This window comes from Triticum urartu, chromosome 2, assembly GCF_003073215.2.
Source record: "Triticum urartu cultivar G1812 chromosome 2, Tu2.1, whole genome shotgun sequence".
Lineage (NCBI taxonomy): Eukaryota > Viridiplantae > Streptophyta > Magnoliopsida > Poales > Poaceae > Triticum > Triticum urartu.
In genome coordinates, this window is record NC_053023.1 from 543,655,116 (window position 1) to 543,668,673 (window position 13,558).

Consider the following 13,558-nt stretch of genomic DNA (forward strand, 5'->3'; position numbering starts at 1 on the left):
AGTAGGCATTGCAGTTTGACTTGCGGCTGATTGTTTCTTTCTTGTTGGATTAGATGCTGCTTGAGAAGATGGTCTTGCTGAAGTAGATGTTGGTTGCTTCTTTGTCCTCTTCCCTAGGTGTGCCACCTGAAACAAAATGATCAGTACTGATTTTCAGAGAGAACATATATCACATTAAAATTAGAGATAACAGTTACCTGTTGTGTGTTTTTTTCTAAATCTTTTTGCTGCTTTCTCCTTGCTCTTTTTGCTGCTCTTGTGTAGCTAGCATTTTGTTTCTTACCTCTGTTTGGATTCTGCTCACAGATTCTCTTGTTATGAGTAAAACTCCCACACATAGAACAAGCAATTTTAATGCCTTTCTTCGAAAGCTTGTTCCCCTGAGGTTTCTCACCTTCTTCTCTTCTTCCTTTTGTCTTCTTTCTTCCTGGCATTACCCTATAAGGAGGTGGATGAGGTTTTGGCATGTCAGCAACTGGCCAACTCTCTTTTCCCTCCACTGGTTGCAGGACATGATCATATATCTTGTTGTACTCAGAGATCTTGTAGCATGGGGCAATGTAATCATCTATCACTCCCAGCAGGCCCAGTCCGACGTGGCCGGTCGATGGGCCCAGCCCAGGCGCCACATATGCAAAACCACCTTCCCAAACCACTTAAGTGGGTGCCACGGGGTGATATGTCCGGTTTAGAAAAGTTCAGGGGCTGGATTAAGAACTCGGTTTTAAACATTGGGGGGTTATGTGATCCAAACGGGATACTTCTGGGGGTTATCTATACTTTTTTCTCGCAAGAATGTTGATTTAGTCGTAGGTGCTTATCGCCATGTTTTGTAGTCATGGTTTTGTTGACAGATGACACTGGTTACTCCACGTGTTCTACCATGACTAGCATAATGCTCGTGCATTGCAGTGAAGCCAACTAAAGGTGAGAAGTTAGGCCAGTGGCTTAGTAGATCGTGGCTTAGTAGATCATCAACGTACATTGGTGTCTTGCTACTGTTATGTTCTTCATAGTTAAAAGAGAACGAAATGAGGAGAAGCGGTTTGCACGCGGCATGTGTTGGAGAATTTTAAGTGGCCGTGTAAGAAAAGTTATTGGGTAGAGAAACTAAAGCCAAGAGCATGGTCTTAACTTTGTATTCGCTATTTGTGTCTTTTCAAAAGTGCTGGTCTCACATGTAAGTATGGAAGTGATAGTGATTTTATTTTAGGTCCACATGTAAGTAAAATTATATTTGTTTATCTATGTCTCTTTTTCAAACAACAACAACAACAAAGCCTTTAGTCCCAAACAAGTTGGGGCAGGTTAGAGATGAAACCCATAAGATCTCGCAACCAACTCATGGCTCTGGCACATGGATAGCAAGCTTCCACGCACCCCTGTCCATAGCTAGCTCTTTGGTGATACTCCAATCCTCCAGGTCTCTCTTAACGGACGCCTCCCATGTCAAATTTGGTCTACCCCGCCCTCTCTTGACATTTTCCGCACGCTTTAGCCGTCCGCTATGCACTGGAGCTTCTGGAGGCCTGCGCTGAATATGCCCAAACCATCTCAGATGATGTTGGATAAGCTTCTCTTCAATTGGTGCTACCCCAACTCTATCTCGTATATCATCATTCCGGACTCTATCCTTCCTCGTGTGGGCACACATCCATCTCAACATACGCATCTCCGCCACACCTAACTGTTGAACATGTTGCCTTTTAGTCAGCCAACACTCAGCGCCATACAACATTGCGGGTCGAACCGCCGTCCTGTAGAACCTGCCTTTTAGCTTTTGTGGCACTATCTTGTCATAGAGAATGCCAGAAGCTTGGCGCCACTTCATCCATCCGGCTTTGATTCGATGGTTCACATCTTCATCAATACCCCCATCCTCCTGCAACATTGACCCCAAATACCGAAAGGTTTCCTTCCGAGGTACCACCTGGTCATCAAGGCTAACCTCCTCCTCCTCCTCACACCTAGTAGTACTGAAACCACACATCATGTACTCGGTTTTAGTTCTACTAAGCCTAAACCCTTTCGATTCCAAGGTTTGTCTCCATAACTCTAACTTCCTATTTACCCCCGTCTGACTATCGTCAACTAGCACCACATCATCCGCAAAGAGCATACACCATGGGATATCTTCCTTGTATATCCCTTGTGACCTCATCCATCACCAATGCAAAAAAGATAAGGGCTCAAAGCCGACCCCTGATGCAGTCCTATCTTAATCGGGAAGTCATCGGTGTCGACATCACTTGTTCGAACACTTGTCACAACATTATCGTACATGTCCTTGATGATGGTAATGTACTTTGCTGGGACTTTGTGTTTCTCCAAGGCCCACCACATGACATTCCGCGGTATCTTATCATAGGCCTTCTTCAAGTCAATGAACACCACATGCAAGTCCTTCTTTTGCTCCCTATATCTCTCCATAAGTTGTCGTGCCAAGAAAATGGCTTCCATGGTCGACCTCCCAGGCATGAAATCAAACTGATTTTTGGTCACACCTGTCATTCTTCTTAAGCGGTGCTCAATGACTCTCTCCCATAGCTTCATTGTATGGCTCATCAGCTTAATTCCACGGTAATTAGTACAACTCTGAACATCCCCCTTGTTCTTGAAGATTGGTACAAATATACTCCGTCTCCATTCTTCTGGCATCTTGTTTGCCCGAAAAATAAGGTTGAAAAGCTTGGTTAGCCATACTATCGCTATGTCCCCGAGACCTTTCCACACCTCAATGGGGATACAATCAGGGCCCATCGCCTTGCCTCCTTTCATCCTTTTTAAAGCCACCTTGACCTTAGACTCTTGGATTCGCCGCACAAAACGCATGCTGGTCTCATCAAAGGAGTCGTCCAGTTCAATGGTAGAACTCTCATTCTCCCCATTGAATAGCTTGTCAAAGTACTCCCGCCATCTTTGCTTAATCTCCTCGTCCTTCACCAAGAGTTGGCCTACTCCGTCCTTGATGCATTTGACTTGGCCAATATCCCTCGTCTTCCTCTCTCGGATCTTGGCCATCTTATAGATGTCCCTTTCGCCTTCCTTCGTGCCTAACCGTTGGTAGAGGTCCTCATATGCCCGACCCCTTGCTTCACCAACAGCTCGCTTTGCAGCCTTCTTCGCCATCTTATACTTCTCTATGTTGTCTGCACTCCTATCCAGGTATAGGCATCTAAAGCAATCTTTCTTCTCTTTAATTGCCTTATGGACGTCATGATTCCACCACCAGGTATCCTTATCTTCGCTTCTCCTTCCCCTGGACACTCCAAACTCCTCCGAGGCCATCTTACGAATGCAAGTCGCCATCTTCATCCACACATTGTCCGCATCCCCTTGATACGTCTCCAACGTATCTATAATTTATGAAGTATTCATGCCAATATATTATCATTCTTGGATGTTTTACAATCATTTTATAGCAACTTTATATCATTTTTTGGGACTAACCTATTGACCTAGTGCCCAGTGCCAGTTGCTGTTTTTTTGCTTGTTTTTTTACAACGCAGAAAATATTAAACGGAGTCCAAACACCACGAAACTTTTTGTGGATTTTTGATGGACCGGAAGACCCCCCGATGGGCCAAAGCAGCACCTGGGGGGTGCCCCGAGGGGGGCACAGCCCACCAGGGCCCCCTGGCACGCCCAGGTGGGTTGTGCCCACCTCGGTGGCCTCCTGCACCCCTTCTTTGCACTACAAATTCCCAAATATTCCGAAACCCTTCGGGGTTAACCTAGATCAAAAGTTCCGCCGCCGCAGGGCTCCGTAGCAACCGAACACCAATCTAGACCCGTTCCGGCACCCTGCCGGAGGGGGGAATCATCTCCGGTGTCCATCTTCATCATCCCGGCGGCCACCACGATGAGGAGGGAGTATTCCACCCTCGGGGCCGAGGGTTTGTACCAGTAGCTATGTGATTAATCTCTCTCTCTCATGATCTATATCATGGGCTTTGTTAATATAGTCGGATCATATGATGTTTCTCCCGTCTATACCCTTGTTGTGATGAATTGAATCTTTACCCTTTGAAGTTTTGTCTTGTCGGATTGAATATTCAGATATGAGAACACATGATGTATGTCTTGTGGTATGAATACTTGAGGTGACAATGGGGTATCATATTGATTCACTTGATATGTGTTTTGGCATTCAACTCGTGGATTCCCACGGTGACATTGGGGTAATCTATGCATAGGGGTTGATGCACGTTTTTATTATCTTTTCTCCGATAAGAACTTTGGGGTCTCCTTGTAGTTCTTTGTGTTGGATTGAGTATTATGAATATGAGTTTGCTTTGGTGTTATTTTAGTACAAACTCTAGGATAGATCGAACGGAAAGAATAGCTTTGTGTTATTTACTATGAACTCTTGAATAGATCGAACGGAAAGAATAGCTTTGAGGTGGTTTCGTACCCTACAAACAATTTCTATCTTTTGTTCTTCGCTAATAGGAACTCGGGAGTGATTCTTTATTGCACTTTGAGGGATAATCATATGATCCAACTATGTTAGCACTGTTGAGAGATTTCACTAGTGAAAGTACGGACCCTAGGCCTTGTTTTTAAGCATTGCAACACCGTTTTTGCGACCATTTACTATTTGTTACCTTGCTGTTTTTATTTATTCAGATTATAAAAATATATTTCTACCATCCATATTACACTTTTATCACCATCTCTTCGCTGAACTAGTGCACCTATACAATTTTCCATTGTATTGGGTGTGTTGGGGACACAAGAGATTTCTTGTATTTGGTTGCAGGGTCGTTTGAGAGAGACCATCTTCATCCTACACCTCTCACGGATTGATAAACCTTAGGTCATCCACTTGAGGGAAAATTGCTACTGTCCTACAAAACTCTGCGCTTGGAGGCCCAACACATGTCTACAAGAATAAATTGCGTACTAGACATCAAGCTCTTTTCTGGCGCCGTTGTCGGGGAGGTGAGTGCTTGAAGGTATATCTTTAGATCTTGCAATTGAATATTTTAGTTTCTTTTTTTATCACTAGTTTGTTTTATAAAATAAAACTACATAAAAAATGGAATTTAGGTTGCATCATATTATTGATCATCTTTATAATATGTTTCTTGAAAATGATGGTTCGGAAAATTGTGCTCAATTGTTAGAAGGAGAAGTCAATAAAATGTTTGGACAAAATATTTGAATGATGAGCTTGATTGCAATGTTGTTAGTATAAATTCTTTGAATATCCAAAATGCTAATGATGATTGCACAAGTCATGACAAAAATGTTTCTTGTAAGCATGTCAATTTTTGCGGAGTGAATTGGGAATGCATTTGCACACCAAAAAGGGAAGATAGATTTTGTAAGAAGCATAAATATTTAGAAATGAAAAAGTTGCAAGAGAGGCTAGATGATTGTGCTGAAAGATGTAATTTTTTTCGCCACCCTTGTGAACTTTGCAATGAATGTGGTCATTTAAATCTCCAATGCAAATTGTTTCATGATCAAATTGTGTCCAAAAATTGTGATAACTTGATTTCCCTTGAGCATCATAAAGAGCTTAGTCTTCTTTTGGGGTATGAAGAAATGAAACATATAACTAAGGGTTTTCCAAATCCCGAGAGATTTCTTGATTTTGATCTAGAGGAAATTTATATGTTTTGTGCAGTAAATTGCATTGAGAATCCTTATATTGCCAACTTTAAAGACAAGAAAACAAATAGAATATGAAGAGAGTACTAATGAAAGGGAAAGTATTTCCCAATACCCTCATAGTGTTTATTATGATGAATCAGGTAACAAGGAGGAGCTTCTTATCCAATCAATCTCTTCAACAAGAAGCTTGAAAGAATTAATTAAACCCACACATGATGTGGTGAAGAAGAAGAAAAGAGGAAAGAATAAAGGTAAAAAGGTATCTCTCCCAAATAATGTTGCTCCTATCACTATTGTGCCTCATGAAAGTGGATCAAATATGTTGATGAAGGATGATGATATTGAGTATGATTTTGTGATACCTACTACTTGTTGTAACGATTATGATTGGGAAGACAACGATATCCCTTATGATTTTGAAAATCTTTTTAGCACTTTCTTGGAAGAATATGATAATAATGTTTGCTATACTATTGGTGCCATTCATGCTATTGATAAGAATGATTGTGATAATATGCAAAACCACAAGCTTGGGGATGCTATGTTTAATGAGTATGATATGTTTGAAGATTTATTTGCTGGAAATAATGCGTGTCCTAAGCTTGGGTATGCTTTGCTTAGTGAATAGTATCCTTTGATTCCTTCTACTTTCAATAAGAAAATTTATTATGATGATAGCATGGCTCCTATTTATGATGATTACATTGATGAAAGTGGGTTTGGAAGAGTGTCAACTCTAGGTAGTAGTGATCCCACTATTTGGAGGGTGTTGAAGCTTATTACAATATTGATGAAAGTGGATTTGGAGAGGTCGTGACTTCATATAGTGATACATTCACTATTTTGGAAGAGGTTTCAATTGACTATGACAATGAAGTTGCTATCTATGATGATTATTATGATGACTTTTATGCCATAAAGAGTAATAAATCTTCTATGCTTGTGCATCATGAAAAGAGTGTTGTTTGTGATAGCTATATCGTTGAATCCATTCAAGATGTTTCTGAAAATTATTATGAGGAAGGACCTTATGCTCTTACATATCTCAGTAATATCAAGTTTCTTCTCCATGTGTTGATTGCTTTGAAGTTGCACTTGTTTTGCCTTCCTATGCTAGTTGATTCTTGTTCCCATAAGTTGTTTGCTCACAAAATACCTATGCATATGATGTGGGTTAGACCTAAATGTGCTAGTCATATGCTTCATGATGCTCTCTTCATGTTTCAATTCTTTTCTTTCATGCGAGCATCATTGGAATCATCATGCCTAGCTTAAAAGGCATAAAAGAAAATCGCTTGTTGGGAGACAACCCAACACTTTTACCCACTGTTTTTGTGTGTTCACATGATTAAGCTACTGTAGTAATCATGTTTTATTGCTTTTGTTTCAACAAGTGCCAAGTAAGACCTTTGGGATGGCTTACGGTGGTAGTTGATTTGACCTTGCTGAAAAACAGAAACTTTTGCGCTTAGGAAAACAATTCTCATTTTTAACAGAAGTGTGATAAAATGCTGATTATTTTTGAAGAACATTAATAGATAAATTGCTCAGGTTTTCCTAATTTTTCAGAATTTTTGGTTTACCATAAGTATGGTTGGAGTACAGATCATTACAGACTGTTTTGTTTTTGACAGATTCTGTTTTCAATGCATAGTTTGCTTGTTTTCTAGTTTCTATGGATTATATTGCTCAATATAAATTATGGAAATGTTATGCTATAGTAGGAATTGTGTGAGAACAATTATGAATCTTGTCTTTGACAGTACCAAAAGTGAAATGGTTTACTCTTTATCATACTAACGTATCTCACAAAGTTCCGTTAAGTTTTGTGTGATTGAAGTTTTCAAGTTTTGGGTGAGATATCAATATGAGGAGAATAAGGAGTGACAAGAACCTAAGCTTGGGCATGCCAAAGGCACCCCCAAGGAAATATTCAAGGAATATCCAAGCAACTAAGCTTGGGGATGCCCCGGAAGGCATCCCCTCTTTCGTCTCCAACATTATCGGTAACCTCACTTGGAGCTATGTTTTCATTTGTCACATGATACGAGTTTTACTTGGAGCATCAATTTATGTTGTTAGGATTTGCTTGCTGTTTTTTAGAATAATGTTTTGCATCTTTTATTTCAATAAAAGTGGCAATGATAGCCTTTGTCATGCTTATTTTGCAAGTATACATGTTGCTGTTGAAACAGAAAGTTTACAGCTGTTGCAAAAATTCCCTAGAAAAATCAGAATGCGATAAAATGTTGAAACTCTTTGCAAAATGAGATATGATAAATTTTCTACAGTGTGGTATATTTTTATAATTTTTGGAGTTGAATAAGTATTGATACTCTTGCATTCTTTATAGACTGTACTGTTTTGGCAGATTGCTGTTATGCTTGCATTGTTTGCATATGTTTGCTTGTTTAATGATTCTATTTGAAGATAGGAGTATTAAATATGCAGAGGCATTTAGTATGCAATGTTGAATAATAATTTTAGTGATTTTCTATAGTAGAGAATGATAAGGTTTTTGCATTAGTTTATACTAATTTATCTCACGAGTTCTTGTTGAGTTTTGTGTGGATGAAGCTTTTGAGATTTAGGAAAACCGTGACATGAGAAGAATTAAGGAGACACAAAAGCTCAAGCTTGGGGATTCCCAAGGCATCCCAGATAATATTCAAGAAGTCCCAAGTATCTAAGCTTGGGGATGCCTCGGTAGGCATCCCACCTTTTCTCTTCAACAATTATCGGTTAGTATAGGTTAAGCCTAAGTTTTTGCTTCTTCACATGAGTTGTGCTATCCTTGGAATGTCATTTTATTTTGTTTTGCTTGCTGTTTTAAATAAAATAGAGTCCTCAAATAATTGCCAGGGAGGCCAAGTAAGTGGCATTCACATCCCGTCAACGAAGCTCTTTTCTATGTCATTTACTCTTGTGCTTCACTTATATCCTATGAGTGAATTGTTGAATAAATTGAATGTCATGAAGTTGAAATCATATCATGCCTAGTGGTAGCTTCACATTGGGTTTAGAAAGTGAAATCTTTTGAGGCTTGACAATCACAATATTGGTCATACAAGCAATTCACGAATAATTAGTATAAGGAAGAGAACTTTCACATATAAATACACTATCATGGAAATCTTTTGTGATTGTGAGCCCCCATCAAAATATTATATGCCAAAATTGTTGACGTTGGAAAAGGAAGACAACTTAATGGTTTACGTTTGTTCATATTCACATAGAAGTTACACTGTCATAGATCCTTCAACATGTGGTGCTTCCCCCCATATTTGCTAGCCAAAAATTCCGCACCAAGCAGAGATACTACTTGTGCATCCAAAAACCCTGAAACCCAAATCTTATATTCAAGAGTCCACCATAGGTACCTAAGGATTAAGCAAGATCCTTCAAGTAAGTTTTCATCGGTGCAATAAGGCAATAAAAATTGCTTCTAAAAGTGTAAGATCATTTAGTGTAAGAGAAAATTGAGCGTTGTACGAACTTGTGATGGTACAGTAATAAAAGCGGCAGAATGCATAATAAAGGTTGCTATCATAAGGGGCAATATAACGTGACGTTCTTTTGCACTAAGGGATTGAGCATACAAATAAATAAGCGCATGACAACATCTGCTTCCCTCTGCGAAGCGCCTATCTTTTACTTTTATGTATTTACTTTTATGCAAGAGTCAAAGTTTTTCTCTCTATTCCTTTTTATTTTTCTCTTTTGGCAAGCATCATGTGGTGAGGAAAGATCTAGGCACATATGTATAGTTGAATATGGGTAGCATGAGTTATTATTGTTGACATCACCCTTAAGGTGAATACATTGGGAGGCAAAACAATAAGCCCCTATATTTCTATGTGTCCGGTTGAAATGTTTTGCTCATGTGTATGCGGTGAGTGTTAGCAATCATAGAAGACTATATGATGGTTGAGTATGTGGAGCTCTTACTTAAACTCTGTTGAATAAGTTGAATTGCAATTGCTTGGTGACTGAGAACATAGGTTGTTGGATTTTAAGAGAATTCATTGTTTGAACCTTAACATGTGAATTGGTTGCTACTATAACATGAGCAGTTTTATAAGAAAGAATTGTTGTTATGATGCTAGGAAAAAGTGACTGAAATTACCATTGATCAAACTTGTGCACTTTCCTAGCATTCACACTTCATAATTATTTCTTTTGTCATTTACCTACTCGAGGACGAGTAGGAATTAAGCTTGGGGATGCTGATACATCTCCAACGTATCTATAATGTATGAACTATTCATGCCAATATATTATCATTCTTGGATGTTTTACAATCATTTTATAGCAACTTTATATCTTTTTTGGGACTAACCTATTGACCCAGTGCCCAGTGCCAGTTGCTGTTTTTTTGCTTGTTTTTTTACATCGCGGAAAATCAAAATTAAACGGAGTCTAAACACCGTGAAACTTTTTGTGGATTTTTATGGACCGGAAGACCCCCGATGGGCCAACGCAACACCTGGGGGTGCCCCGAGGGGGGCACAACCCACCAAGGCGCGCCAAGGCCCCATGGCGCGCCCAGGTGGGTTGTGCCCACCTCGGTGGCCTCCCGCACCCTTTCTTTGCACTATAAATTCCCAAATATTCCGAAATCCTTCGGGGTTAACCTAGATCAGAAGTCCCGCCGTCGCAGGATCTAGACCTGTGGTGGAATTGTCATGGCAGATGTCCTCACTAAAAGGACTTAGTCGTGAGGCCAACGCATCTATGTGGTAGCTTGAGAGGGGTTGAGCGGGACGAGAGACGCGAGGTTTTACCCAGGTTCAGCCCCTCACGGTGGAGGTAAAAGCCTACATCCTGCTTCATTGATATTGATGATGATGATCACGACTACAAGGGTGCTTGAGGGAGTCCTGGATTAGGGGGTCTCCGGACAGCCGGACTATCTCCATTGGCCGGACTGTTAGACTATGAAGATACAAGATTGAAGACTTCGTCTCGTGTGCGGGTGGGACTCTACTTGGCGTGGAAGGAAAGCTAGGCAATACGGATATGGATATCTCCTCCTTTGTAACCGACCTTGTGTAACCCTAACCCTCTTCGGTGTCTATATAAACCGAAGGATTTTAGTCCGTAGGACAACAATCACAACATACAATCATATCGTAGGCTAGCTTCTAGGGTTTAGCCTCTCTGATCTCGTGGTAGATCTACTCTTGTACTACCCATATCATCAATATTAATCAAGCAGGACGTAGGGTTTTACCTCCATCAAGAGGGCCCGAACCTAGGTAAAACATCATGTCCCCTGCCTCCTGTTACCATTCGGCCTAGACGCACAGTTCGGGACCCCCTACCCGAGATCCGCCGGTTTTGACACCGACATTGGTGCTTTCATTGAGAGTTCCTCTGCGTCGTCGCCGTTAGGCTTGATGGCTCCTACTATCATCGATAGTGATGCGGTCCAGGGTGAGACTTTTCTCCCTGGACAGATCTTCGTATTCGGCGGCTTTGCACTGCGGGCTAATTCGCTTGGCCATCTGGAGCAGATTGAAAGCTATGCCCCTGGCCATCAGGTCAGATTTGGAAGTTTGAACTACACGACCGACATCCGCGGAGACTTGATCTTCGACGGATTCGAGCCACAGTCGGGCGTGCCACACTGTCGCGATGGGTATGACCTAGCTCTGCTGCCGAACAGTACCCCAGAGGCCGCGCCCACATCAGCTCCGACCCTTAGTTCGGAGCCAACTGCGCCAATCGAGGACAGGTGGTTAGACACCGCCTCAGGGGCTGCAGTCTCAACGGCGATCAAGCCGAACACCAGCATAATCCTCTGCGCAGCCCGTGACTCCAAGGTGTCGGACTCTTTTTCTGACTCCGAACCGCCCGCGCCCCTGCCAATCGAATCCGATTGGGCGCCGATCATGGAATTCACCGCGGCGGATATCTTTCAGCACTCGCCCTTCGGCGACATTCTGAATTCACTCAGGTCTCTCTCTTTGTCAGGAGAGCCCTGGTCGGATTATGGCCAATAGGATTGGGATGCGGACGACGAAGAAATTCGACGCCCACCCACCACCCACTTCGTAGCCACTGTCGATGATTTAACCGACATGCTCGACTTCAACTCTGAAGACATCGACGGTATGGATGACGATGTAGGAGACGAACATGAACCAGCACCTATAGGGCACTGGAAAGCCACCTCATCATATGACATATACATGGTGGATACACCCAAAGAAGGCAATGGCGATGGGATAGCAGAGGATGACCCCTCCAAGAAGCAACCCAAACGCCGACGTCAGCAGCGCCGCTCTAAGTCCCGCCAAAGCAAAAGTGGTGATACCGGCACCGGAGATAATAACACTCCAGATAGTGTCGAAGAAAACAACAAACCCCTCCAGCAAGATTTAGAGCAGGAGGATGGAGGAGCCAGCTCTCCCGAGAGAGCGGCAGACGGAGAGGAGGAGGATGACAATCACATGCCCCCCTCCGAAGATGAGGCAAGCCTCGGCGACGATGAATTTGCCGTACCAGAGGATCCCGTCGAACAAGAGTGCTTCAAGCGCCGGCTTATGGCCACGGCAAATAGCCTGAAGAAAAAGCAGCAGCAGCTTCAAGCTGATCAAGATCTGCTAGCTGACAAATGGACTGAAGTCCTCGCGGCTGAGGAATATAAACTCGAGCGCCCCTCCAAGAGTTACCCAACGCGCAGGTTACTACCCCGACTGGAGGAAGAAGCGTATGAGACGGCTGATCGTCCACCTCATGGCCGCGATAGAGAGGCATTCCAGCCAAAAGCTTAGCCTCCACCCCAACGCCATTCAAATAAAAAGGCATGGGGAGATACGCCAGACCTGCGAGACATATTGGAGGACAAGGCAAAGCATTCAAGATCAATCTACGGATCACGAGGGCGCACCACTCTGCGAGACGACAAACGTCACACCGGATACAGTAAAAGCAAATCCGGCCGGGCCGAACACAGCGGGCAAGACCCATTCGAGCTGCGTCGAGATATAGCCCAATATAGAGGCACCACACACCCCTTATGCTTCACAGACAAAGTAATGGAACATCAATTCCCAGAAGGTTTCAAACATGTAAATATTGAATCATACGACGGCACAACAGATCCCGCAGTATGGATTTAGGACTTCCTCCTCCACATCCACATGGCCCACGGCGATGACTTACACAACATCAAATACCTCCCACTAAAGCTCAAAGGACTAGCGCGGCATTGGCTTAACAGCTTGCCAGCGGACTCCATTAGCTGTTGGGAAGATCTGGAAGCCGCATTCCTCGACAACTTTCAGGGCACTTATGTGCGACCACCAGACGCCGATGATTTGAGCCACATAATTCAGCAACCAGAAGAGTCGGCCAGGCAATTCTAGACTCGGTTCCTTACAAAGAAAAATCAAATCGTTGACTGTCCGGATGCGGAGGCCTTAGCGGCTTTCGAGCACAACATCCGAGATGAGTGGCTCGCCCGGCATCTTGGTCAGGAAAAGCCGAAATCTATGGCAGCTCTCACGACGCTCATGACCCGCTTTTGTGCGGGAGAAGACAGCTGGCTGGCTCGCAGTAATAACATATCAAAGAACCAGGGTACCTCAGATACCAAGGACGGCAATAGCAGGTCACGTCGCAACAAGCATAAGCACCGCATTAACAGCGAAAATACTGAGGATACGACAGTCAATGCCGGATTCAAAGGCTCTAAACTCGGTCAGCGGAAAAAGCCATTCAAACAAAGTACGCCGGGTCCGTCCAGCTTGGACCATATACTCGATTGCTCGTGTCAAATACATGGCACCCCAGACAAGCCAGCCAATCACACCAACAGGGATTGTTGGGTGTTCAAGCAGGCCGACAAGTTAATTGCCGAAAACAAGGACAATGGGCCGCATAGCGATGACGAGGAGGAGCCCCGGCAGCCGCACACTGGAGGACATAA